The 25,724-nt window shown below is 56.7% G+C and overlaps 1 protein-coding gene across 3 annotated transcripts in view; it reads right to left on the bottom strand.

Moving 5' to 3' along the window:
- Positions 1–25,724, bottom strand: part of SH3BP4 (SH3 domain binding protein 4) — an 85,904-nt gene that overhangs the window by 34,469 nt on the left and 25,711 nt on the right. For 2 of the 3 annotated variants that reach the window (XM_027047071.2, XM_027047070.2), the window contains one exon: positions 14,590–14,658. The exons of the other annotated variant lie outside the window; for it this stretch is intronic. The gene's annotated coding sequence lies outside the window, so the exon portion shown is untranslated. The remainder of the gene's footprint in view (positions 1–14,589; positions 14,659–25,724) is intronic. 3 annotated transcript variants of the gene reach the window in all.

Raw genomic sequence — 25,724 nt, 5'->3', positions numbered from 1 at the left:
CGCAGTAGCTCCACGTGTACGTGGAAAGGGGGGCCGGGCAGGCGTCTGCCGGAGGAGCGGGTCCCACCCATCTGCCCACCGGCTGCCCCCCGCCGGCTCCAGGCGGTCGAATCTCTCGAGATCCATCCGGCCGGAAGCGTCAGTCACATCCACCGCTTTGGGACACTTCCCGTGTGCCAGACACGGCAATCGTACCCCTGGGCCCACGTGCCCGGGAGAAAAGAAGCCTCTGTCCACGGAGGGGGCCTGCCTGACGATGTTTGCGGGGGTTTTATCCCTAACGGCCCCACGCTGGAAACAGCCCCGTGTCCACCAACTGGAAACGCTCACATGTGAAAACACAGAGGAAGCCCACGGGAATTATGGCCAAGAAAAAGCCCAACACAAGAGAGCACACACCATGTGACCCACGAGCACGGTGGAAATGGACTCTGGGAACCAGAATACTGGTCGAGGGGAGACGGCGGGATCGGCAGGGAAGAAGGGCCCGGAGAAGGTTCTCTGGCGACGGGAGGGTGGCCACGCGGGTGGAAGGGTGCGTGAAAGCTCACGCGCTCGGGACCAGTGCACGACGTGTGCAGGTACAGTAACAGCACGCCTCGCTCGGCGTATAATGAAGCAACCAGAAGAGAAACGCGGAGCTGCTGACCCAAGTCAGAGAGCTCATCAGTCCCACAGAGCTGAGAACCCAGGGCTCCGGGTCCCAGCCTGGGGCGCTCTCAGAGGGACAGAACATCCATCGTGGCACCTCCAATGACGGGAGGGCTTCCCTGCAGTAGACAGAACCCTCTGGTATCAGCTAGAATCATCTGCAGCCAATGCCCCAACCTGGCCTCCACTTGCCCACATTCGCCAAGGGGAGCGGGGGACGGGCTTTCCTCCTAGTCAAGGTTGAGGGGAGAAGGCTTCAGAGCCCCGGGCAAGGGCTTATGTGGCCGGCACTGTTACCGGCCCACACACCCACAGGACACACTCCCTGAGCCCCACAGCCTGCACCGTCCAGCGCCTCCCCGCGGGGGGCGGGGGGCTGGGACACGGTGGATGGGTCTGTTTCCCACGGCCGCTGGAATCAGTCGCCACGAACTAGGCGGCTTCAATCAAAGGAACTGCTCTGTCCCCTCTGACAATCCTGGTCTCTCCTCGACTCCGGGCGCTCTGATCTCGGCTTCCACACCACAGTCTTCACACAGCTGCCTTCTAAGGACACAAGTCATGGGATCAGGGCCCACTTGACTGTGGCGTGACCTCCAGTCTGTTTTTTTTTTTTTAAGTTTATTTATTTTGAGAGAGAGCAAGAGGGAGCACGTGCACTTGTGAGTAGGGAAGGGGCAGAGAGAGGGAGAGAGAGAATCCCAAGCAGGCTCTTTGCCATCAGCGCGGAGCCCGCTGTGGGGCTCGACCTCATGAACCACGAGATCGGGACCTGGGCCAAAATCAAGAGTCAGGCGGTTAACCGACCGAGCCACCCAGGCGCCCCAGACACGACCTCATCTTAAAGGAACCGATTACATCTACAAAGACCCTGTTTCCAGCTACGTTCACGTTTCGTGGCTCCGGGTGGACACAGCTTTTGAGCGAGGCCACCGCACCTGGCACATCAACGGACACGGTGAGAGAGAGGGCCTGGGGCTGGCTCCTGCCAGGGCAGCCTGGTGTGCACCTGGGCCCGGCGGGCTGGGCAGGTAACAGAGGAAAACGGTGCGTGGCTTGGGATGAGGCCAGGCCTCACGGGCACAGGGGTCCCCGGTAAAAGCAAGAGCCCACTTTCCTGGTGACGTGGGCCACCCGCCCCACTCAGATACGAGAGGCGCAAAGTCATCTTGGAGACACTGGAGGACACACAGGTTCGAGAAGACAACACAAGGTGCACTTGACAGGCTAACTCTGGCTTCTCCCTCAGGCCCCACGAGAAGAATTTCACGGAGCCCCTAACCGGCACCTTTCTCAACCGGCGCACCCAGGGCCCATTCTGGTGACCTGCCCAGCACACCGGGTCACCGGCTCCGGTCCTCAAGCCCTGAACTGTGCTGTGATGCAGAGGGGGCGCCGTAGGAGCTGGGTGCTCCGTCCCCAGTTCCTGTCCTTGCTGTCTCCTCCGGCCCGCTGTCCCTGGGGTGCTCTGCGAGCCCGTGCAGGGCAGAAAGGAAGCTGCCAGGAGGCTCCAGACCCCTTACACCAGCAAGCTTCTCTGGGCGCCAGCGCTAACATCTGCAGCCACCAGCCCCGGCGCCCCAGGCACCATGGGACCCAATCACTTGACTACGACTGTATTTAAATGAGCGCCTGTCCAGCTGGGCTGCAAACTCCGGGTCGGCGAGGACAGTGTCCTCCAGCAGGCAGCCCCATAGCGCCCCGCACAGAGTGACAGCCGCTCAGCAAAGACCTGAACCAGTGAACGGCCCGCGGGCTGTCCCAACCTCACCGTTCGGGGATGTGGCTGCCTCTCCAAAGCCAGACTTCCTAGGTTCGCGGCCTTCCTGAGGCCCGTCTAGCACAGGCTGCTGTTCTGAAAACGACGAGGGTCGTCAGAAGGGGGGGTCGTCCTTAATTTCAGTCAACTACAGAGATGCATTGGCCACACGCCACGGTCAGCTGCTACAAGAACAGAGAGAAGTAAGCCTGTTCCTGCTGAGCCGGCCAGCAGAAAGGCTGAAGGCACACGAACTCCAACAGAAACCGTAACACAGGCAATCAGACAACCACACCCACCGCTGTCAGCTAAATGCACCCCCTCCCCCGACCCTGCCGCGAAAAGATCCATTAGATCTTGACCCCCAGCGTCTGTGAACTTGGTATTTGGAAACAGGGTGCGCGCAGATGCGATCAGGTTGAAGTAAGATTAGACCGGATTAGGGTGGGCCCTAAACCCAATCACAGGTGTCCCTCCGAGAGGAGGAAGATCAGGACAGAGACACCCAGACAGACACAGAGGGACGAAGGCCACATGGAGACAGAGACAGATCCGAGAGATGCGGCCACCAGCCGAAGACCGTCAAGATGGCGGGTCCCCCGTCGAGACTTCCCAGACGCCGGGAAGAGGCAAGGGTGGGCTCTTCCAGAAGAAATGTGGTCCTGCAGGTCTCCGGATTTCACACCTGCAGCCTCCTGGCTGTGAGAACTCGTTCCCGTGGTTTGAGCCACGCGGTTTGTGGACGCGAGCACGCACAGCGCCTGTTGGACACTGAGTGACTGGCAGGCTCTGTTCTAGGCGCCTTCCGTGCACCTGTTCCCGAGACAGACGATCACTGCCTCCACCATACAGTCGAGAAACCGAGATTCGGAGAAGTGACCGAACTGGTCCAAGGTCTCCCTGCTCCCAAGCGTCAGGGCGAGGGGCTCCAAGACCTCCAGCAGACCTGCCTGCCCTCCCCCCGAGGCTGGGGTGAGCCTCGCCACAGCCAGGCCGCCCCGAGCAACGGGGCCGCCTCGTCTCTGCTGATCCCCAAGCTCACGTCTCTATGGCAGCCATCTGCCTCCCACACCCGCTCAGGACGGCGACACGCTGGCCTCGCCTCCCCCCCTGCACCCCTGCATCCCCATCCCAGCAAAGGGCACCACTCAGAATCACCCGTCCTAGACGCCCCCTTCCCCAACCAGTTAGCACAGAAAACCGCTTCTGGAAAACAGGATTTCTCAACCCCGGGGCGACTGCCATCTGGGGCCTGGTCGTTTCTTGCCGTGGGGCTGTTCCGTGCATCGTGGAGAGGCGGGCGGCATCCCAGCCTCTACCCACTGGATGCCAGCAGCACTCCCAACCCCAGCTGCGGCCACCGGTCATGTCCCCAGACACTGCCCAATGTCCCCGGGACAGCACTGCCACGAAGGGCCAGGCGGGGAGTTTCGCGGGCTCTGTGGGCCTCTACTGTGACCCCTCAGCTCCGCCTCCGAAGGCCCAAGACAGCACAGATGACGAACGGGTGGGCGAGGCTGGCTTCCAATAAACGTCTCCAAGGCAGGTTCGATTAGTAGAGATGATGAAACAGATCTGGAGAAGCAACGTGCCCCAGGACACACAGGTGCTGTGTGGTGCCCCCAACCTTCACCTTCACCGTGATGCTACACAAGCCCTCCCCTATTACCTCCTGGTCTCTGCCCTCCTCTGGGTCCCCGGACACAGCCAGAGGATGGAGGGGTGGCCCTGGAGGCCTGTGGCAGCACTCCTCTCAGTGGTCTGGACGCTGGTGGAGCAGGAATCTCCCCGGCTGGTGGCCCCAGGGGGCAAGTGAGGTGAGCTCGGCGTGCAGGGAATGCCGGTGCTGAGAATCCTAGAGGACTGGCTGCCTCCACCCCACCGGCTCCTTTCTGGAAAGTTTTTGTATCACCCTTAAAAATGCATTAGAAATAAAAGGAATATGCTCTGTTTCCCATAGCAGTGCTATTCCGCGAATTTCTGACTGATCCATTCTTTACTAAGACCCAGGAATATTAGGTAGGATACCGCCCAAAGCAGCAAGTAACCCTTCAGAGATTTCCTCGGCCGCACCCATCTCCAAAGGGAGGGGGCGGGAGGGGAGGGGAGGGGAGGGGAAAGGAAGGGAGGGGAAGGAAGGGAGACAGAAAGGAGGAGGAGGAAAAAGCCTGGTTGGCTCGAAGCAGGAAGAGACAAAGGAGGCGAAGTCCAAGGCCCCACCGCCCACCTGCTATCGGCTTCCGTCTGCACCTGCTCTGTGGGCGGGAAGGGTCGGTGCCCAGCCCACGCCCCGGTAGGGAGAGGGCAGCATCCTCGGGCGTCCTCCACCACAGCCAGCCCAGGACAGGATTAGTTAGTATCTGGAGCCAGGGGGCCAGAGCTGGACAGCTGCAGGGGCACCCGCACCGTCAGGGGCGCGGGGACACGACCTCGGACGCCCAGTGCGGTCGCTTAACATCCGGTTGTCGGGAAGGGCTCAGTAAACATCTGCCTCTTCTTATTTTTTAAACCTTTCAAAAACTTTTATTTATTTAAATCATCTCTACACCCAACGTGGGGCTTGAATTCACGACGCTGAGATCAAGAGTTGCTTCCTCACCCGATCGAACCAGGGGGCGCCCCTGCATCTGCTTCTCGTCTGATGGGCCCTCCAACCGGGGGAGACAGGCAGCCGAGACTGGCAGCGACCAACCAGGTCAGTCGGGGTCTGAGAAGTGCAGGTTCCCGGGCCCTGCCCTGGCGTTTCACTGGGTGGGAACAGGCTGAGCTGTCACTCGAGAGTCCCGACAGGAAGGGGACGGTGTGTTCAGATCAGCGTCCTTCGAAAGGACTTTCACAAAGAAGCAATTGGGTGAAGCCCTGGTTCTTGGGACTGGCACGGGGGCAGGCTGGGGGAGCTGGAGCCCAAAGCGAGCGGTCTCTCTCCAAGAGCTGGGAGCAGAGAAGAGAGCCCGTAGAATTTAGCTAGAACATCAAAATAGAAACGAGCCTCAGTGCTACATGCAATCACCAAGAGGAAGAAACAGCCCAAGTGTCCACGGACGGAAGAAGCCGACGAGACACGGCCCAGCCACACAATGGACGTTACTCTCCACAAAAGAGAGGCAATTCTGACACATGCCCCAACACGGATGACCCCCGAGAACACTCTGGCGAAGGGAAGAAGACGGTCACAAAAAGTCACACATCGTGGGGCTCCAGGCAGGCACATATCCACAGAGACGGAGAGCAGGTTCGCGGTTTCCAGCGCTGGGGCCACGGAGGGAGGTCGAGTGGCTGCTCGCAGGTCTCTTTTTGGGTAAAATGTTTTGGAACTAGACAGAGGTGGCGATTGCCCCACTTCGTGACTATGCCGAACATCGCTCAATTGGGACGCTTTCAAAATGTGCCCGTCAGGAACCCATTAAGGGGCTAAAATGTTGTGTCTGTGCTGGGCCAACGGTCCGAAAAGACGCCTTCGCTGAGAAGCGTGTACACACGGAGGCTTCTGTCAGTTACAACCAGGAAGAAACCACTACAGGACAAAAGGAACTTAACGTGCAGTCAGGAGAAAGGAAAGGAAAACTCGGGGGGAAAAGCAGGCGCAGGAAGAAGCCGCGAACAGGCGGGATGGAGGCGGTAGTGGCCAGAGGTGCTGACAGAGAACCCGGGAGCACTGGGGTCCCGCTGCGGCCGCACACCCCGAACAGAGACAGGTGTGGGGCCAGCGCGGGTGTTTTTTGGGGCTCTCAAGACCCAACTCCAGCTCACTAAGCAAAAGCGGGAACACACGGGGGTGCCCATGGTCCAGCTGAGGGAGGCCAGGGCTGGGCCCTGGAGCCACTCGGACGCGGACACGCAACGTCCCCCAGCCTCCAGCCCCTGTCACCGTCCCTGCGGGACCAGCTCTATCCACAGATGCGCTTCTGTACGAGGTGGGAGCGCAGTCGTGAAGGCACCACGCTCACGTAACTGCAGCTCCTCATTCCCATTTTACAGATGAGCAAATTAAGGCACAACGGCGGGTCAGTCATTGGGGCCACACAGCTGTTAGTCACCCAGACAGGTTCTCTCCAGGGTCTGGACCGCAGCCCTGCAGAACCGCACTGGTCAAGAGGGTTCTTCTTCTCCCAACCGGTAAAGCAACACACAGCGGCGGCACCCAACCCCCCCCTCCCCTCCGAGCCAGGATGCGCTCACCAAAGCGTCTGCTCCCCTCACACCAAATCCATCAACCGGGAGCCTGGCCTCCGTGGCCTGGGTCTGTAGGATGGAAGTCCCCCCCTGAGTCTGGACTCTGGGGCCAGCAGAGACTCTCTGGGTCGTGCTGGTCCAGCCTCGCCGGAGGACTGCAAAGTGGGGGTGCTGCCTTCCGTCTCCCGGCCACCCCCCGTCCACAGGGCCCTTCGACGGGCCTCATGCACTCATTCAGATTCACTCAGACGCCCACTCCCGTGTGGTGCCCTGAAGAAATTTCCACAGAAACTTGGCATCCCAAGGTGGGCAAACTATTTTCTGGTGACTTATATGCAACTCTGCCCCCTGATCAATCTTCACGCCTTGGCAGATGGGGGCCTGGTTCTCATTAAATCCCTCTGACATCAAGAAATCCAAGCCAGATAGGAATCTGGTGAGCACTGTTCCCGGCAGGCCCATCCAGGAGCCCCTGGACTCCACTAGAGTCGGGCGACTTCTCCAGATGGACAATTCCAGAACCCTGCTTTTAGCCTTCCACCACGGGACCCCAGATCTCATTATGGGGACCCTGGGTGATGGTGCTGAGGTTGGAAGGTTCTGTCTGACCTCACTTTAATCCCCGTTCAGTTTCTAGAGGCACAAATCTCCCTCATCTGTATGACGAGGCTAGTAGTTAATATGTGGCTCGCTCTACCTCTCCCTGCGGAGATCTAGAACAAATCTAAGACAGCTTTGCAAACTGTAAAGTGCTGCGCGAAATTTAAATACGAAACAAAGCTACAGAAGAGATCTTCAAACACTATACAAGTAACATTTCTCTCCCTGAAGCTTCCTCTTGGCCCGATCTGACTTTGGCCCCAGGACTTCCTGTACCATTCATTAAAAAGAAACAGCCTCCTTTGAAAGCCACAACTCATTAATTCCTCTTCTAATGCTGCTTCAAGACCTCAACGCCGTGGAACCTAAGCAATTTGGGAGGATCCACGGATGGCCTGCCGGTAATGTGGATGCTGCCCCTTGATCTGGACGCTGGGTTTCCATTAGCCACCTGCACGGCGCCTTTGCTCTTCGTGTGTTGTTTTTTTGAAAATCCAAAGCATTTTCATAAGCCAAGTCTTCCCCATTCTGTAACTGAGCAAATAATAGCTGCATTGAACAAAAAGCAAAAGAAACAAAGGGAAGGTAAAGAAAGAAGAGATTGAACCGGTTTCTGTCCAGTTCCACATTGGTTTCCGCTCAGTACTCCAGCCAAGGAGAGAGATTCGGTGCCTCGGTGGGACCCGACCCCCGCTTAATTTATCTCCAACTTATCTGATCTCCAAGCCTGTCGTGGGCTTCCTTCCAAGTTCAGAACTGTTGCCTTTTTGAGGGTGCAAATCCTTTGAGAAACCTGGTAAGGGCTTACAGGCTTTCTCTTCAGAAAACCACCTGTACCTGTAAAGTTCTGCCACAGACTCTCTAGAAGGACCACACTAGGAGGCCATGGGCCCCAGGTGAAACACATCTGCTCGCTTCTGATAAACATGATGTTCGAGAGAACAAGGAACAACCCAGAGGGTGGTGGACACTGTCAGAGGCCAGCCTAGGCCAACCTAAAGCATCACTCGGTGACACTTAATTTCAAGGACAACTGAAGGAGGCTGCACATTCCAGCTCCTACAGGGAACAGAGTGTAAACAGGATTTCCAGTGAAGACAGAAAAGGAAGGAAAAAGGATCAAGTTGTGTTTACTGAGCACAGAGTCCAGGGAGGCCTGGGGGGTGGATGGGGGGCATGGGGGACGGGGGTCCGTGTTCACAAGGAGCCAAGGCGACAGGCACACCACACAGTGTAGAACATGACAGACCCTCACCAGGGCGGACCCCTGACCTGTTGGGATAGCGGACGGCCAGGTGGTCAAGGGAAGACACCGTGACCTTGGGAAGACACCGTGACCTTGGGAAAACGCTGAACTTGGACAGACGCCGGCTTTTTTTAAGTTTCTGCTTCCTCTCCTGTCAAATGCAAGGCTTGGCCCCAGGGTCTTTTAAGTCCCTTCCTACTCTCAACAGAGCGGGAAAGCAGGTCCCAGGCGCATCACAGGTAGAGCTCCAGGACATGCGTCTGCCCGACGACAGCCTACAAAACACCACCAGAGTGTGCCAGGAAGGTCCAGGCTGGCGCCTCTGCCCGGCCGTCCCGCAGGCCAGCTGCTCACTTCTTGGAAAGAGGGGCCCCAAGTCATTCACTCTGGCCAGTGGGGCATGTTAATCCCTCTTCTGACCTTTGGGACCCTCAGGACAGCCCAAGGTGGGGAGGGCGACGTGCCTGATGGACAGCGTGGACCGAAATGTCAGGGGAGGGCCGCCCCCTTGACCACATTAACCGCATGTTCGGAGGAGCCACATGGCGGATGCTCGGTCCCTCAATAAAGACACGAGAAAAGGAAGGCCCAGAGGGGCTAAATGGCTAGTCCAAAAGGATGGGGTGGTGCCAGGTCCCGAAGGAAGGAAGAGGAGGGAGGGGGGAGGCGAGAGGGAAGGAGGGAAAGGAAACTGCATGTAAGTCCAGGTGAGGGTGAATGCAGATCTCCTCACCTGCCCGGGAGGACCATCAGCCGTCACTGCCTGGCCCAGGGACACGCCCGTGGCCCCGCGCCCATCCCCCTGATGGATCTGCGAGGGACACCCCCTACAGAAGAGCCAGTCCACGACCTGCCTGCTGACCCAACGACTCAGCGAGGACTGGCCCAAAAGGATGAGCTGGCCCAAGCAACTCCCCAGTGCCGGAAGCCAACATGGCCCAGGGGCAGGTCCCGCTGAGGACTGCGGTGCATTGGCTGGAGGCCATTCCTGGGCCAGGTGCACGCTGGGTGAGCAGCAGAGGCCAGGTGACAGGGCAGAAGCATGAAGGGGTGAGGAGAAGGGGGGCGGGGGTGGGCATCCAATTCTTGGAAAGCAGCTTCATTTCTCAAATCCTGGCTCTCGGGTCCTCCGTAACCCACTATGCTTGGTCTCGATCCTTCTAATAATCCTTTTTCTTCCTCTTGAGCAAGTTTTTATTCAAAAAAAAGTTTTTTTATGTTTACTTATTTTTCAGAGAGAGAGAGAAAGAAACAGAGCACAAGTGGGAGAGGCACAGAGACAGAGAGGGAGACCCAGAATCTGAAGCAGGTTCCAGGCTCCGAGCTGTCAGCACAGAGCCCGACACGGGGCTCGAACCCACTCACCGTGAGCTCGTGACCTGAGCCGAAGTCAGCTGCTCAACCTGCTGAGCCACCCAGGCGCCCCACTCCTGAGCAAGTTGGAGTGCATATTTAATTGGATTTGATCTGAAGCAACTTTCTAGACACTGGCTCTATTTTTACAGACAAGTAAAGTGAAGGCCAAGGAAATTAACGTAGGCAAAATGCTCACGGGCTCGTAACTGAAACTCGTCTATACTCAGCACAGATGAAAGCGCCAAGCTCTTTGCGTGGACGCTTTCTGACCAGAGAATAAAATACACTCACTCTGCCCTTCCCGAGTGCAGCCGGCCCCGTCAGCTTTAAACAATGAACTAACAAAGGGGTAAACTCAAGCCAGAGAGATAGGAAAATGTGGGAGTTTCTGATTAGATCGGTTCTTTGTCGTCTGAGCGGGGGTTTAGCCAGAGATTGGGAGGCTCTTGAAATAAACAATGGTGGACTCTTCCTTCACTCACACCTTTTATCTCCAAACCCTCAAGTATGTTAAAAATTTCTCATCTGTCCTCAGGCAGGCCGGGTAGGAGGGTTAACACAACTAACACAGGAGGCTTTTAAGAAGGCAGGTGCCATTCTGAGTGTAACCCCTCACCGGGAGTGGCTCGGGTTTCTCATCTGTCCACATTCCCCAGATTGTACTTTGCTGGCCCGCGACCTCACTCAGATTCAACTGCACCCTTGACTTAATGAGGCGGCACCGATGTGAGGCATTTTCACGCAGAGGTTTTGAAAGAGGCTGAGCGCTGTCTCAGGTTGGACGCATGGCTGAGGGGCTGCCCTCTGCCTGCTCCTGGGTCACCCCCTCTGACCCTGTGAGGTCAGCCCCTGCCCCAGGGGGTGTCCCCGCAGACCTCGGCAGGTGCAGAACGGGTGCCTCTAGGTCATCTGGCCAGGGGCAGTCCAAGCAGGCCTGGGTGTCACCCCGTGGACAATGCGGGACTTAGCCTGCTCTGTCTCAAGGGCATATGAAAGAGGCTCTCAAGACCGTACACACTGGGGCCAGACCCAAACCGCAAAAAATAACCGCTTAGTGGTAGCCAGGGGGTGGGGCCGGGGGGGCAGGGGGACGATGGGAGTAACTGCTTATCAGGTGCAGGCTCTTCTCCCAGGGTGATGAAAACGTTGCAAACCAGAGAGAGGCGGTGGCTACACAACACGGGGAAGGCACTAGATGCCAGGAAATGGTACGCTTTAAAACGGTTAACTGAGGGGCACCTGGGCGGCTCAGGTCATGATCCCAGGGCCATGGGATCGAGACCCGCGTCACGCTCGCGCTGAGTGTAGAGCCTGCTTAAAATTCTCCCTCCCTCCCTCCCTCTCTCTCTCTGTCCTTCCCCTGCTCACTGCCATGTGCATGTGTGTGTGCATTCTCACTCTCTAAAATTGAAAAAAAAAAAAAAAATAGAGGCATCCGGGTGGCTCGGTTGGTTAAGCATCCAACTTCAGCTCAGGTCGTGGTCTTACAGATTCAGGGTTCGAGCCCTGCGTCGGGCTCTGTGCCAGAGCCTGGAGCCTGCTTCAGATTCTGTGTCTCTGAGCCTCCCTCTCTCTGCCCCTCTGCTGATCGCGCTCTGACTCTCTCTCAAAGATAAACATTAAAAAACTTTTTTTAAATAATCAACCAATAAAGTACAATGGGCGAATTGGATGTTACATGAATTTCACTGCAAAACAAAACAAAACACTCCCAAACCCCACACAATCAGAAAGGTCTGGAGATCCCCGGTCTGAAAAGTAGCCCCTGAAAAGAATTAGCAGGTGATTCTGACGTGGTCTAGACAGAGGGCGCCTGGCCAGGGCCGGCCCTCCTCCGGAAGAGGAATCCAGGTAGCTGAAAGGTACCTTCCTTTAAGAGCAACTCATTCCTGAATCGTATCCTTGACTTTCAGGTAAATTTAGAGTTCTAAAAGAAATGTGATCAGCTGTTTACTCTAAAAATGAGCTCTGTGGCTCACGTTTGTGGCTTGCAATTTGTTTCCGCTGGCCAGCACCGGACCCGGAGACCCTAGCCCACGTGAGCCATGATGCGCCCTCCCAGGACCAAGGTAAAGGGGGGCGGGCAAGGAAGGAGTGCCTTAGGGCACACGAGGTGGGCTCCAGGATTGGGATTCTCTACTTCCTAATGACTCTCTGAACTTGAACTTGAATGAGGTACTCCCTTGAGCCACATCTCTGGTCTGTAAAATGGGCAGGACAACAAGAGTGTCGCAGGGCTTGAGCAGATACAACATGCGGAGGGTGGTGACTGGAAGCCTTCCCAGGCACTGGCAGAACCGTGGGAAGGAGCCTCGGTCTCCCCTGCGGAGGAGGAACGGAGCTCTGCCCTCGGCTGGCACACTTCCCGAGGAGATGTAGGGCCAAGTTCTGGTACTTGCTGGAGACACGGCGACACGGTCATTCACACTGGTCTTAAAGTGATGAGAAACAGAGTCAGGGCTCATTTCTGCTCCCTGCCTTGGTCCATCATCTTGAGCAGCCAACATTAAAGCAGGTGCTTTAACAAACCATGTCTGGCGGTGGTAACAAGGCGCTCGCTAACAGGTTAAGACTCTAACTCGGAGTTGCTGGGATTACAGGCAAACCACAGAATCGGGCACCAGCACAACTCTGCACATCCCCATTGAAACCCTGGGAAGCCCCACCGCACGATGAACTTGACACAAATCAGATCTTGAATATTAAAATGCACAAAGAAATAACTGCATTTACGTTCCCGTGGGGGGAAAGCCACAAACACTGACCACATGTGTTAAGAATCCCCCCCCCTTTTTTTTTTGGCCACAGCCAGCAGATGATCTCTTTAAATGCTGTAGGACACACATCCACTCCCCTAAATCTCAGCCCCCTAAACAAGCTCTCCAGGCTCCTGGGAGCCCTTTATGCCAAGACAGAGACAAGGGGCACCACTCTGGCTCCTGTCTAGAAGGAAGGCGCTGTCCCACCAGCCTGCTTCCTCTTCACAGGCAACTTGCCACCCCGGGAACCCTGCCTGGTTCAATGCCAGGAAAAGCAAGCCACGTGAATACCACTCAGGTTGCTGCTGGGGTAGGAGAGGGGTCCCAGGCAGGGGCTCCCACTAACTTCCTGCTGTTTACTCAGGAGGGGGTGGCCTGCACTTGCCAAGCTGCACCCCACATCCAACCCCGGAGATGAGACCACGTGGGGGTCGGACAGGGAGTCGTGTTGTACAACCCACTGGTGTCTATCACGTTTATCTAGAGAAAAGAACCAAGCCTCGTGTTTGCTCGTTGATTTCAGAACCCCTGGCATTCTGGCCAATGCCAGGCCAGAAGAATGCTAGGAATTTGGATGCCTTTCACTGGGTTTCGCTGCAATCCAAACAGACCACAGCCTCCAGGGCAAGGGGCTGTACTTATAAGGCAAGGGCAGAAGTATTTTAAATCCTGAGACCTCAGTGTTGGGGGCGGGGCGGGGGGGGGGGGCCTGCACTGACCCTGGGGGTCAGAAGGCTCCTAAATTCCTTACATCACTATTAAAAACCCCCAGGGCGTAACCTGCAGACATCCCAAACATTCTTTCCGTCCTAAAGCACTTGCAGATACTGGGGAACAAGGAGACCTGATCTACAAGGTGGGGGGATAAGAATGTTGGAACAGAATCCAGCCATCTAGCCCCCTCCCCAGTTGAACAGAGGATACATAAGGCTTAAGGAAAAGCCTGGAATAAGTCGAGCAGCTGTCCACTTTATTTGGAAGGGCTTTTGTCACTCAGACACGATCTGGAAGGCAGCAGCCTGCAAGCCGTTCCTTACGAGCTCCCCTCTCCTACCCAGAGGCTCCATGTAACTCTATCTGATCCTTTCACCCGGGGGAGGACACGTGTGTGGTTTTTAAACACAGGAAGCCTGCACCACGCTGTGTAGACGACCCCACCGAGGTGACTGTCCCATGGCTGGCCAAGCGAGTAAGAATCAAGAGCTGCTAGGATCCCACTTTGGAGTGGAATCCCATGCGGACTCCACTTCCCCGAGGAGCAGGGAGTTACATCCGGACTTATCCGGTCACGACACGGTGCGCCTGGAACTCACAAAGTAACACTGTATGTCAACTGCACCTTCAATAATAAAAGTTAAAAAAAAAAAAAAAAAAAAGGAAAAGCCAAGAAAATACCCGGGAATGTTCTACGAGGACACCATGCTCTTTTTCTCGCTGCTGCGGCACGCCTGCTCCTGGTGACGGCTGGTAATGCTTCCTCCCGACGTCCTGCCAACGCGTTTCCGGGACAAATGCCCTCCCAGAGCTCCGGGGTGGGCGACCCGTAACCGCGGCCACATGGCACTCTCTCAACCCGCACCCCGTCGCTGGTGGTCATTGTTTGGGAGCTCATAAACTCTCCCGTTGTAAGAATAACTCCTTTGTGCATACACAGAAGGACAGCTAACCTGGGCTCTGCCCCATGGCTGTCAGGGCAAAGCAAGCTGCCCATCTGGTTTCTGGGTAGAGCGAGAATGTTCCACTGGTGGCACCAGGAAGGGAAGTCACCGGTGCCAGGCACACCGGTGCCACCTGATCTTCCCGTGTTGGGGACCCTGAGAGCGGAGGAGGATAAGAAGACAAGAGAGCCCCGAGGGAGATGTGTGCCGTGCCATAAACGGCCAGGAAGCTTCCAGAAGTGACTCCTCCCTCGGGAGTTGCTCTGCAGGTGTACGGGCCCATCTCCCCATCCGGGTCTATGCACGTTGGCCACGACACCACACACAGTCTCCACGAAGCAGGCCCGGGGCGGCCACCCACCCCAACACCCTGCCTGCGCGGCTTACCTGCCACGGGCTTCCAGACGTCAGAGCAGAAGTCCCGGGAACCGGCCTTCCTTCCAGAGAAGGGGGGAGCTGCAAGACACAAGGGGGGGGCCTAGGGTTCAGGACGTCGGTCGGCCGGAACCCCTTCCAGGTCTAGAGTCCCCTGTGCTCCGAGCCACGTTCACACAGCAAGGTGGGGATGCTGGGGACCCTCCCCGGGCAGCCGCCCCCACCCTACTCCCCAGGCGTCTCTGAGACCCACTGCAGCCCCACTTTCCCTCTGCAAGCCCTGCCCCGGCAGGACGGACCCCAAGCATGCATCCCCCCAGTCAACCTCCCGCACAAAGACCTGTGTCAGAGTTGGCCTCCCAGGCAGCCCGGCCTGCGACAAGGGCTTTTTTTTTCCCTTGGCTGTTTTTTTCCCCAGTGCCGTGTCTTCCCTCACCTGCTCTTACATCTGCTGCAGAGACTGGCAGTCTTAGCTCCACACGACAATCTCAGGAGCTGAACCCCAGAGACACAGTCCAGTCGCCTTGCCGGCAGTGGGGTTTGCCTCCTCACGCACACCACGCAGGGCCGCTCAGGAGGAGGTGGTTCGAATCCCACCTAACTAACGCGACACTACAGAGCCCACGGCCGCGAAGGACTCCTGAAGCGGGGATGGCAGGACAGAGCAGCGGGGCTGAAGGTCACCAATGCGTGACTCCCTCTCAGCCACTGCCTCCCGGCCCCATCACGTCGTGGAATGTGAGGCTGAAATCTCATTCTGGAGGCCCTCCTTAAATCAAGGCCCCCTGGCCCCCTGCCCCTTCCCCGGAACAGACCCTCTTCCGTGTAAATATTTCACACGCGATGAAAAGGGGCATCATTAGGAATCATTCCCTGTGATGCTGAGACGGGGCGGGGGCGGGGAGTATGTTGTCTGCCCTCCCAACCCCCCCCCCCGGGGGCTTCAAACGTAAACAATTTCCAGATGTACAGAAGGGCGTGGGGACAGAGGAAGAAACCAACCCGAAGCGAAGAGAAAATGTGGCATGTACACAGTTAATCTCGAGGTAGACGGAACTTCTAAACCTCGCAAGCAATGAATGAAATCACAGAGGCAAGGCAGACAGCTCGATCAAAGTCAACGAGCGCTGAAAAAGGCAACAATGTGAGAAAATATATTCAAACACGACAGAAGATTTAGATCCTAAAGGAGCCAGAAAAAGGTGGGGGGTGGGGACAGGACGTTCAAGGCACAGGAAACCAGAGGCCGCTGTCCACCCGGCACGTTGGCTTGGGATGCGTCCACCTTGCTACCCACGGGGGCCAAGGAACTCCCCGAATATTCACCAAGACTCAAGGAGACTCAAGGGACTCCCCGAATATTCAGCAAGGCACTCGCGGCCCTTGGAAGACTGATGGCAAGACAGAACGGAGACCTCATCACGTTAAAAGGGGATAATGTGCTCAAGGCGCCGAGAAAGGACAGGAGGTGGTGACAATGTTAACACAAGGGGGCTCACGGGGGCTTCTGCGTCTTCAGACTTCTCTGATCCCAACTGGTTCGACGGTGAGGACAGGATAGCCCGCGTTTCCCACTGCGAAAAGTCACTCCTCCCACGTCACGATACCAGCCTACGCCAGAACTCGGGGTACCTCCTTTCCTGTTCCCCAAACCCCTCAAATCTTGGCTGGGGTCTTGGGAATCTCGAGCCTCGTTCTGACCGGGTGCCAGCTCTGGGGGCCTCGTTCCCCTGCTCTGGTCCCTGTGCGGGCCGGGTACTTGGGAGGCCGGCGAGGCCAGAGTTCTGGAGGAGCAACCTCCACGTGGTCCCTGCCTTGGCCTCCCTCACCCCTGCTGCGGCTCACCCGGCCCCGGGCTACCCAGAGCCCATCTCCCAGGCACAAAATAAACGTCTGCTGGGAAACTGCAGGCTGCTACCTCGTCTTAACTCGAAAACGTTGCCAGGATTTTTCTTCGTGAAGAGATTACCACAACACGCTTACTCACTGCTGAATGAAGGGCTGAGTCACTCGGCACTTGGGGTAAGGACCTTGCAAGCTCTCTGGGCTCTCCATTCGCTCCTTCCAGAGGATTATTTAGGGAGAGAACTTTCGCTTACAGACCCATGGCCCTGAAGCTGAGGTGTATTGCATCACACGAGTCTCTGGCAGACGGGGGGGTGACTGGGTCAGCTCCTACCTTATACCTAATACCCCGTGTTGCCCAACAAGCTGGCTCAGAGCTGTCTGTGTTGGACGCTGGGCAGGTACTTGGTGCGCGTGCACACACACGCACACGGAACCCTCTGGCAATTCGGTGTTGAGAGTGCAGGAAGGGAGGGGGTCTGGCTGTGAAGGGAAGGGGTCTGCCCGGGAGCTCCAGGGGGGATGGACTGAGTGGACAGGACCTGCTGGCCCCTCTCCAACTCCCTAGCTCCATGCTCTACCCCTCCGAGAGCCCCAGGTTTCTGCACAGAGACCAGCTTTCCTGGAGGAGAGCTGGTGTGGCATTTCAGGGAAGCGCTGCTCTCCCCAGGGGGTGGCCATATGCCTGAGTGGGCCCCCCGTCCCCACGGCCCCCCAGAAGAAACCACAGGACTTAATGTATGTTCGTCAAGTGGGCATCAAGTCCTGAAGTCGGGAAGATGCCTCACTCCCTGGTTTTATTTCAGGAAACGTCAACGCTGTCATTGGACAAAATTAAGGGGAATCCCCAAGAACCACCGAGCTGTCAAAAAGCAATGCGGAGGATACACGAGATTCTGTTGACCTGGGGAGTCTCCAAACACAAGTGTCTTTGCCCACAGTGCAATGTCCCTGGGCACCTGTCAGTAGCTGTTTTCGCAGCTTACAGTCTCGGCTGAAGACACAAGTACAGAGGGTTTACCCTACTTGAAAAAGGTCTGGAAGGCTGAGTGCATGAATACCAAGAGGCTTGTCACATTTAGATGGGAAACTATATTCATACCAACACAGAGGTGACAGCTTGGTCCTACATTCTCACCCCAGGACGGTCACCAACAAGACGCTCAGCCAGGCCTCCCATTTCCTCTGTTGTAACATGGGAATTGTGCCCCCCTGCCCCGCACGTTCCTATGTTGGAGTCTTGCCCTAACACCCAGGACCTCAGAATGTGACCGTATTTGGAAATAGGGTCTTTATGGAGGGAATGGAAGGAAAACGAGGTCCTTAGGGTGGGCCCTGATCCTATCTGACTTTACAGAGGGGGAGATCTGGAGGCGCGCATGCATGCACACACACACACACACGGATAACGCCATGTGAAGATAGAGGCAGAGATCGGGGGATGTGTCCACAAGCCAAGGAACGTCAAGGATGGCCAGCGAATCACCAGAAGCAGGGGGAAAACGTGGAACAGACGCGCCTTCACCCCCTCAGAAAGCACCAGTGCTGTCGATGCTCGATCTTAGACGTCTAACCTCCAGACCCGTGAGATGGTACATTTCTGGTGCTTAAGCCACCCACGACGTACTTGGCTACAGCAGCCCTAGGAATCCGTAACACCGTCTCTGCGAGACGGGAAAAGAAATTCCCATGATCCCTCTCGTCCACCTCAGGGGCTGCTGTGGGAATGACAGACTTGCTGAGGTTTCCAAGCCACCACGAGGGACATGTATGGATCCATGTGCTGAAGGAACCTTGGCACCCCGAGCCTGCCGGACTCTGGAGTGTCTCCACGACAGGAACTGGCTCACCCTCATCACACAGCTGTCCTAAAAGGAACCACAGTAGCAGAACAAGAGGGGAAAGCAGAACCTGATAAATTCCCGTCCTCTATCAGCGGCAAACTTTGGCCCAAGGGCCAAATCCGGTGCTGCATCTGTCTTCGCGTGGCCCACGAACGAAGAATGTTTTTACATTCGTAAGTAGTTCGGGGGGAACAAACACAAGAATGTTTCGTGAGTGAGCATTCTATGAAATGCAAGTTGCAGTGGCCATAAGTCAAGTTGTATTGAACATAGCCATACCCGGGTGTGTACGTTCTGTCCTTAGTTCTTTTGTACGTCCAGGACTCAGCAGCCGGGCCGGAGAGGGGACACGAAGCCGGAAATAGTCACTGTCTGACCTTCTACGGGGAAAGCCGGCCGACCCCATTTCCCTCCCGGCCCTACTTGCGCAATGGGGCAGAGGGCCAGGCCGTGGTTGGCTCGGGCCAAGGGGAAGTGGGCATATATCCACAGGTGCCTGGCTAAACGCCAGACGTGCTGGCCAAGATCGTAGGTAGGAGGAGATATGGCAACAAGGAGGGAAAGAAAACAATAGGGGTTGTGGCCAGAAACAGAGAGAGAACTGGCCCCAAAGGCAAACTTCATCAATTCAAAATTGTTATCTAGACCTACCTCTAACCTCAGTGATGGAGGAATCCCTGACCTCCCAAGGGCAGTGGTGACCCCCCCCCCCGCCCCCGACCCCCAAGGGCAACACCAGTAGTTTTTATGCAAGTGACCCTCAAGACAAAGCGGGATCTCCTGGCCTGACCGTGGACTTCACCCCAGGCTTTTCGTCATGGAAGAAAACCATTCCACTCCAAGATAACCAATTAATAAAACTGAAAACGTGGCACTTTGGTAACGGGCAACGACCTTTGTATCTAATGTTATCAAAATTGAAACTCGACGCTGTTAACGGACAACGTATTTAGCCTGGTGGTGGATTACAGAGCCAAGTGAAAGTGTCTGAAATCTCACCTGATGTATGTGCTGAACTTTCCTCACACAGGATGGGGACCCGGCTCACGGACTTTTCCCATAATTACACAATATTTCAAGTCTTACAGGGTATGTGAGAAACAATAGCCTTTCCTCTCTCCTGTATTAAACCTGTATTGAAAGTTAAGCACAAATGGGGTGCCTGGGGGGCTCAGTCGGCGGAGCGTCCAACTTCAGCTCGGGTCATGATCTCGTGGTTCGTGGGTTCAGGCCCCGCGTCGGGCTCTGTGCCGACGGCTCGGAGCCTGGAGCCCGCTTCGGATTCCGTGTCTCCCTCTCTCTTTCTCCCTCCACTCATGCTCTGGGTCTCTCGCTCTCAAAAATAAATAAATACAAAAAAATTTAAAAATAAAACAGAAAATTAAGCACAAGGGGACAGGGGTTTATTGAAACAGACCGCCAGACACCCACGGTGGTTTCTTTACAGGTCCATCCGTTCACTCTCCACGACTTGTGGGTTCCTCCGGGGCACCTGACGCGGGAACAAGTCCGTGTTGGTCACTGTGTGCGATGGCCGGCGTGTCTGGCTGTCCCTCCTCCCCAGGGGGAGGCTTCCATTTGTGTGTGTGACAGAGGCACTCTCTGTCCCCTCTCTGTCTCAGACACGTGGATTCGCACTCCTGTGGCCAGACGCTGCCTCTCGTCCTCTGGGTTTTTGTCCCCTCTGGTTGCAGCTGGTGGGGGGTGGGGGGCCTGTTATGGAAATCTTTCCATATTTAACGATCACATGAAACAAATGGCCAAGTGTGCACAAGGGCAGCTTCCACGAAAACCAGCTGGAATATTCCACAAAGGCTCCATGAAGGTGAATCGCTTAAGAGCAGGTGGCCAAATGAGACGGCATTGAACACCTGAGGAAAAAATAAGACGACTGGACCCAGACTGCTTCCCTGGCGTCTTTGTGCTGTTATGTGACTTGAAGCCGGAAAACAGGGGGGGTTTGCTGTGGTTCGTAACAGACCCTGCTCTCAGACTCGCTCGGAGAAGACCTTCACCCAATGGAAGATGCGTGGGCCTGGGCTTTCGCATTAAAAAAAAGAAAGAAAGAAAGAAAAACAAAAAAAGGAAAGTTGTTCTTCCAGGCTTTGACTAACTTTTCCACCTTGCTGGGTGGTTACGTAAGGACGCGGGCGATCTGACCCGCTTGTGATCCTGGGCTTCCCGTGGGGGACCAGAAGTGTAAGTCCAGCGTCTGGCCAAGTGACAATGAAGGAGACAGCTTCCCCAGGGCAGCATCCGGGGCTTTTGAGTCTGGCCCCCGTAACTTTTCCCCCGAATAAGTGGGAGGGAGACGAGCTCCAGTCAGGGAGGGAGTGGCGTCTGGAAGCGGCCCGGGTGGCGGAAGGCAGCCGCGTGGATGCAGGACGTCCGTGGGCCCACGGGGCAGCTCGGCCCTTCACCAGCTCGACGGCCTCGGGCAAACGGCCTAACTTGAGTCTGCGCCTCGGTTTCCTCAAGGGTGAAACAGGGCTCTCCGTGCCATGCTACAGTCTGTCCAGTTAGGCTTTTCTTCTTCCTCTTTGGAACGCGCAAGACCAGATATTTGGTGCCGACTAAAGGGCAGAGACCCCACAAAACGCCTGGGGAATAAACAGACGGGTGAGAACCTAACGTTTAACATTTGCATCAGGCGATGGTTCTCTGACTAGCCCGGGTCAGACCCGCTGGAGGCCTCACCACAACAGACCGCTGGGCTCCACCAGGTGATGGTGACGCGACGGGTGCCTGGAACAGACTTCGAGAACCACTGGAACAACGCATGATGGCTGCACACATACCTTCCCACTCAGCCTCTTGGCTGTTTCCCACAATGACACCGTGAGGTGGGCAAAGGCAGGAACTGTTGTGCCCATTTCCGAGATGGGAGAACGAAGACTGGACGCTTTACATGGCCGAGCCGAGGTCCGGTGGCGGAGAGCGGGGGTCACGAGGCACGGTGCCAGGCCAGCACCCGTGACCGAGCCACAGAAGAAAGGTCAAATGCAAAGCCAACAGAGGAGGACAGAGCAGGCTGCGGTAAGACTGATGTCTCCAAGGCAGGGAGAAGATTAAAAACACCTCTCAGGGCTTTTCAAGTAGGAGGAAGTCAAATGGGCCGCTTGAACGAGGCAAAGGGAGTTCAGGAGTGAGTCCCGGGCGAGGGCGCACGTCGAAGTCTGGTGTGCTGAACACCTGGACGCTGTCAGATACAGAACAGGGACTCGGGTCCTGGCTCTGTCCGGATGCTGTCTCACCCCTTTGCCTCAGTGGTGGGCAGCGCGGGGAATCACCTGACTCGGGCTTTGTTCCAGAACCCCACGGCTACCTCCTCCCCCGGGGCGCCCTCCGTGTTTGCTCGCCCCTCCCCGACGGCAGGGAGAGCCCAGGGCCGCCAGCCGCCTGACCTCTCGGATTCTCCCTCCTGGGGTCCAACCTTCACCCTGGCAACCTGTCACCTCAGCAACAGTGAAAGAGACAAGAGGGAGAAATGCAGCTGGAGCCCCCCGGGGTCGGCTTTTCCAACCGATTCCAGTTCCCTTCCACGCCTGACTCATCCCAGACTAAGGCCCTCGAGAGCCCCCTCCTCTATTCAGCCTCGTAAAGGGGCCCGGGGGGCCTCCGCCAGCCTCGCCGCGGGGACCGTGGAAACACCCACAGTTTAGAAAGCCCAGCCAGAGCGATGGAGCAAAGGGCAGGATACTCACTAGGGGCATGAAATGATTCATAATTCGTTAAATTTGACTACATATCACAGACCACTCCCCTCCGCAGATAACAAGCCATACCCGCGAAGCATATATAGAAACTGGGTCAGTGACAGAATCACTGACTGGAATAAACATTTTCTGAAGCCCGAGACCCAAATAATGTGACAAGAGGACCATTCTGTAGTTTTAAATATTTACCCGAAATGAATCTGCAGTTTCTAGATCTCCTTGTTGAGATAAGCACGTTGTTATCCCGAAATGCAAAGCAGTCCCCATCCTCGGGGAATATCCTACTTATTAAACTTTAAAAACAAAAACAAAACAAAAAACCCGCAATCTTCAAACAAGAAAAAAAGAAAAAGTTAAGAAAACCTTGCAAACTTGGAAAAGCCACCAGAGCGGTGTCCACCCGGGGAAAGGTCTCCCTTGGGGGCACGGGGCTGGGTGACCGCCGTGCCCCCCTGCCCACCAGCAAGGCTGACAAAGGGCATAGCTGTGTGGAACATCACCTCCCTCTTGGTCCCCCCAGCTCCCAGCTACAGGGTGAACGTGTGGAACCGGGTCCTGCTCAGAACGCAGCAGTCCAGGTGGTCATCGGGGGGCGTGAAAGGTGGGTTCTCACTGCCATCTCGCACTTCCCAACAAAGCCACCTGCACCCGTATGATCGGTGTCTCCGTCCAGTGACTGCTCTGGACACCTGCTTCCGCTTGCCTTCCTGATCAGCAACCACCGATTAAACACGAGAGGTTAACACCACTATAAACGCGGCTCGAGCTTCGGGGTATGCTGCTCATTCGGGTTTGGGGGACACGAGCTTCGAGGGTCAACCGGCCACTCTGTCGTCTCACAGATCCCCACTGGGCCTCTGCTCGTGAAGCACAGCGGGACAGCGAGGTAAGTAAGAAACTGGGGTTTTGCATCCTGGAGCTGGAAGGAAGAGAAAGCAGGTAGGGAAATTCGAGGCTGGAAACGGAAGACACGGAGGGACAAAGTCCTCGTCTGAGCGCAGAACGAGGAGGGGAAGGGGCTGCTGGGGCACAGAGAAGGCGCCACCCAGCAGGTCTCAAGGGAGGACGCCAGGCACACGGCACAGAAGTCCTTCTGCAGGTGCGCGGCCCGTGATCCCCGTGCGCCCTCATTCCCACACACATCTGAACGTTCTCTGATGATCCTTGGAACACCTCCTGTCACACTGATGGCCGACAGTCATTAAGCCAGACCTTGCTGGCTGTCTCGGCTCTTGCTGGAGGGAGCCGAACTATCGGCCTTTCTCACGTCCCCAGGGAACCGTCACCAAGTCTAGACTACACGAAGGCCACACAGTATTGGATCTGTTGCCCCCTCGCTGTGCTGAAAAGATGCTCTCCAAACGGACAGGTGCAATCGCAACACCCCAGGCCTCAGCCGTCACTCAGCCTGGAGGGACACGCTCCTTGGGGCGGCCCTGGGTCAGTGCCCCAGCCTCCTGTCCTCCAAGGAACGGTTCTATGGCATAGTCACATGGTTCCTAGGACGGTCCCCAGCATGAAGGAGCCCTAGCATCACGGTGACCATGAGCTCAGAAACTCACTCACCTTGCACTTGCTTATCCCCGCTCTCAGCTCACACTCCTGGCTCCCCGCTACCGGTCCCCAAGTCCTTACCTCAGGCTCTGCACTCGGGGGTCCCAAACCAGAACACAAGGCAAATGTGAAACAGACACTTTCCCTTTCCACCACCATTCCATTAATGAGATACATTTATATTCAGCTAAACTAGGGAAACGCAAAGGGTCCTCGCACTCCAACTGACCTTTCACATTAAAATAAATTCGCTGTGGCTCACGTGCAGGCTGGAGGCCAAGGCCATCAGAGCTCATGGCTCCCAAGGAGTTCCTGACGCTAAGTTGGGCCTGGATCCCGGTTCAGGCCCCGCAGCCCCAGCCCACACCAGCAGGGACGCCCACCCCAGCCTTCTGGAAGCGCCATGAGCTGTGACTTTCAGTCAGCCGCATTCAGGGCTCTGCTCAAATGTCGCTTCCTCGACCCCCCCAAGAACTTGGTGGCCTAAAACACCACCTCATTCGCTTTCAGTCTGGAAGCCAGAAATCTGAAACCAGTCCTAAAGTCAGGGCAATGGCAGGTTCCGTTCCTTCTGGAGGCTCCAAGGAGAGAATCTGTCTCCCGGCCTTTTTTGGCTTCTAGGGGCCACCTGCGTTCCTGGCTTGTGGCCCCTCCTCCATCCTCAAAGCCCACCACCCTGATCTTGGTCTCGGTCATCACGAGGCCTTCTCTAAGGTCAGATCCCCTTTGCCTGTCTCTTAAAATGACACTTGTCACTACATTATATTTAGGAGAATCCAGGGCGATGTCTCTCTCCATTAATCACATCTGCCAAGTCCTTTCTTACCATATAAAGCACCCCTCACAGGTCCTAGGATGAGGATGGGACTATCTCGGGGGGCCGTCGTTCAGGCTCCCACATATCCATCCAAACCAGCACGCTTCCACCCCCCCGGCCCCCTCGGCTGGCTTCGCGGATCACTCTAGACATTCTGTGCTGTTGTTTTATTTCCTTTCTCTTCCACCGGAGGAAAATGCTCCGCGAAGGCAGGGACTACATCCTGTTCAGCCGGAACGCCCTGGAACACAGCTGGCACGCGGTGGACACTCCGGGAGCCCCTGGAGGAGCCAGCAGCCGTCTCTGTAAGCAGCTAACCGGCTGGGCCCCTGGGGGCGGGAGCCGCCTGTCCGCTCACTGCCGTGTCGCCGGCCCCAGACCTGCGCCTGGCCCCCGGGGACGACGCTCCATCACCAGGACCTGTCGCCTGATAGTAAAAGAAAGTCCCCCAGGTGGCTGCGATCTGCCGTTTGATGTTGAGCAGCTCATCACCCGCCTCACAAGGGGTCCCAGCCGCCCTGTCCTCCGCACACCTACCTGCCCGCCGCCTCATCCGCTTCCCCGGCTCCTGAACACAAGGTGCCCTGCTTGCCCGCCACCTGCCTGCGTGGAGCCCGGCCTTCCGGAGCCATCCCAAGGCTCTTCCCCGCTTTGGCCCCGTGTCACCCCCAGCCTCCTTAGCGCCCACTGCCAATTCCTCTCACTGACCAGCTCCACCGCCTGACCCTAAACTCCTACACACACATCCCGCCTGCTCCAGTAGGGAAGGCCTCCCCAGGCCCTGCCCTGCCCGTGCAAAAGAAATAATAAACCCAGGGTCCAGCCCCTACCCATCCCCCCCGACAAAGCCTGTCACTTCACCTCTTGGCAACACCCCCTACCCCCCACTTAGAGGGTGGCACTTCCGGGGCCTCCCGCACACGTGAGCTCCTCCCTGTTCCCTGGGGGTGAGTCTGATGGGCACTCTGGCTCTCCAGAAGGTGCTACATGTCTCCAGGCTCTCTCGCTCCTGCGCCTTCCAGCAGGCAGACCCGACTCTGCGTTTACGAGCTACCCGCCGCCGCTGGACAGGCCGTGAGCCCTAAGGCATCTCTGTGACTCCCAGCCTCAGCTCGGTGCCCACAGCGGCCGGCAGGAGGATGGAGCCAAGCTGGGGAAGCCAAAGGTGTGTCCCCAGGTGCCACAAGCCATCGGCCACGAGCAGGTGATGCCCTCTCCGTACCTGGGAGAGGCCCAGGCACCACGAGAGACCAAGATCCAGGATTGCCAAGCACAGCCGGGGCTCAGGGGGCATGGGATCGGCAGAGAACACACGCTGGATCTCCAGAGACATCCCATTAAATGTGAATTTCGAATCCGCAGCGAACAATT

The sequence above is a fragment of the Acinonyx jubatus genome, chromosome C1 (genome assembly GCF_027475565.1).
Source record: "Acinonyx jubatus isolate Ajub_Pintada_27869175 chromosome C1, VMU_Ajub_asm_v1.0, whole genome shotgun sequence".
Taxonomy (NCBI): Eukaryota; Metazoa; Chordata; class Mammalia; order Carnivora; family Felidae; genus Acinonyx; species Acinonyx jubatus.
Note: the sequence above shows the minus strand (reverse complement) of the source record. Positions and strands in the feature narration are given on the sequence as shown.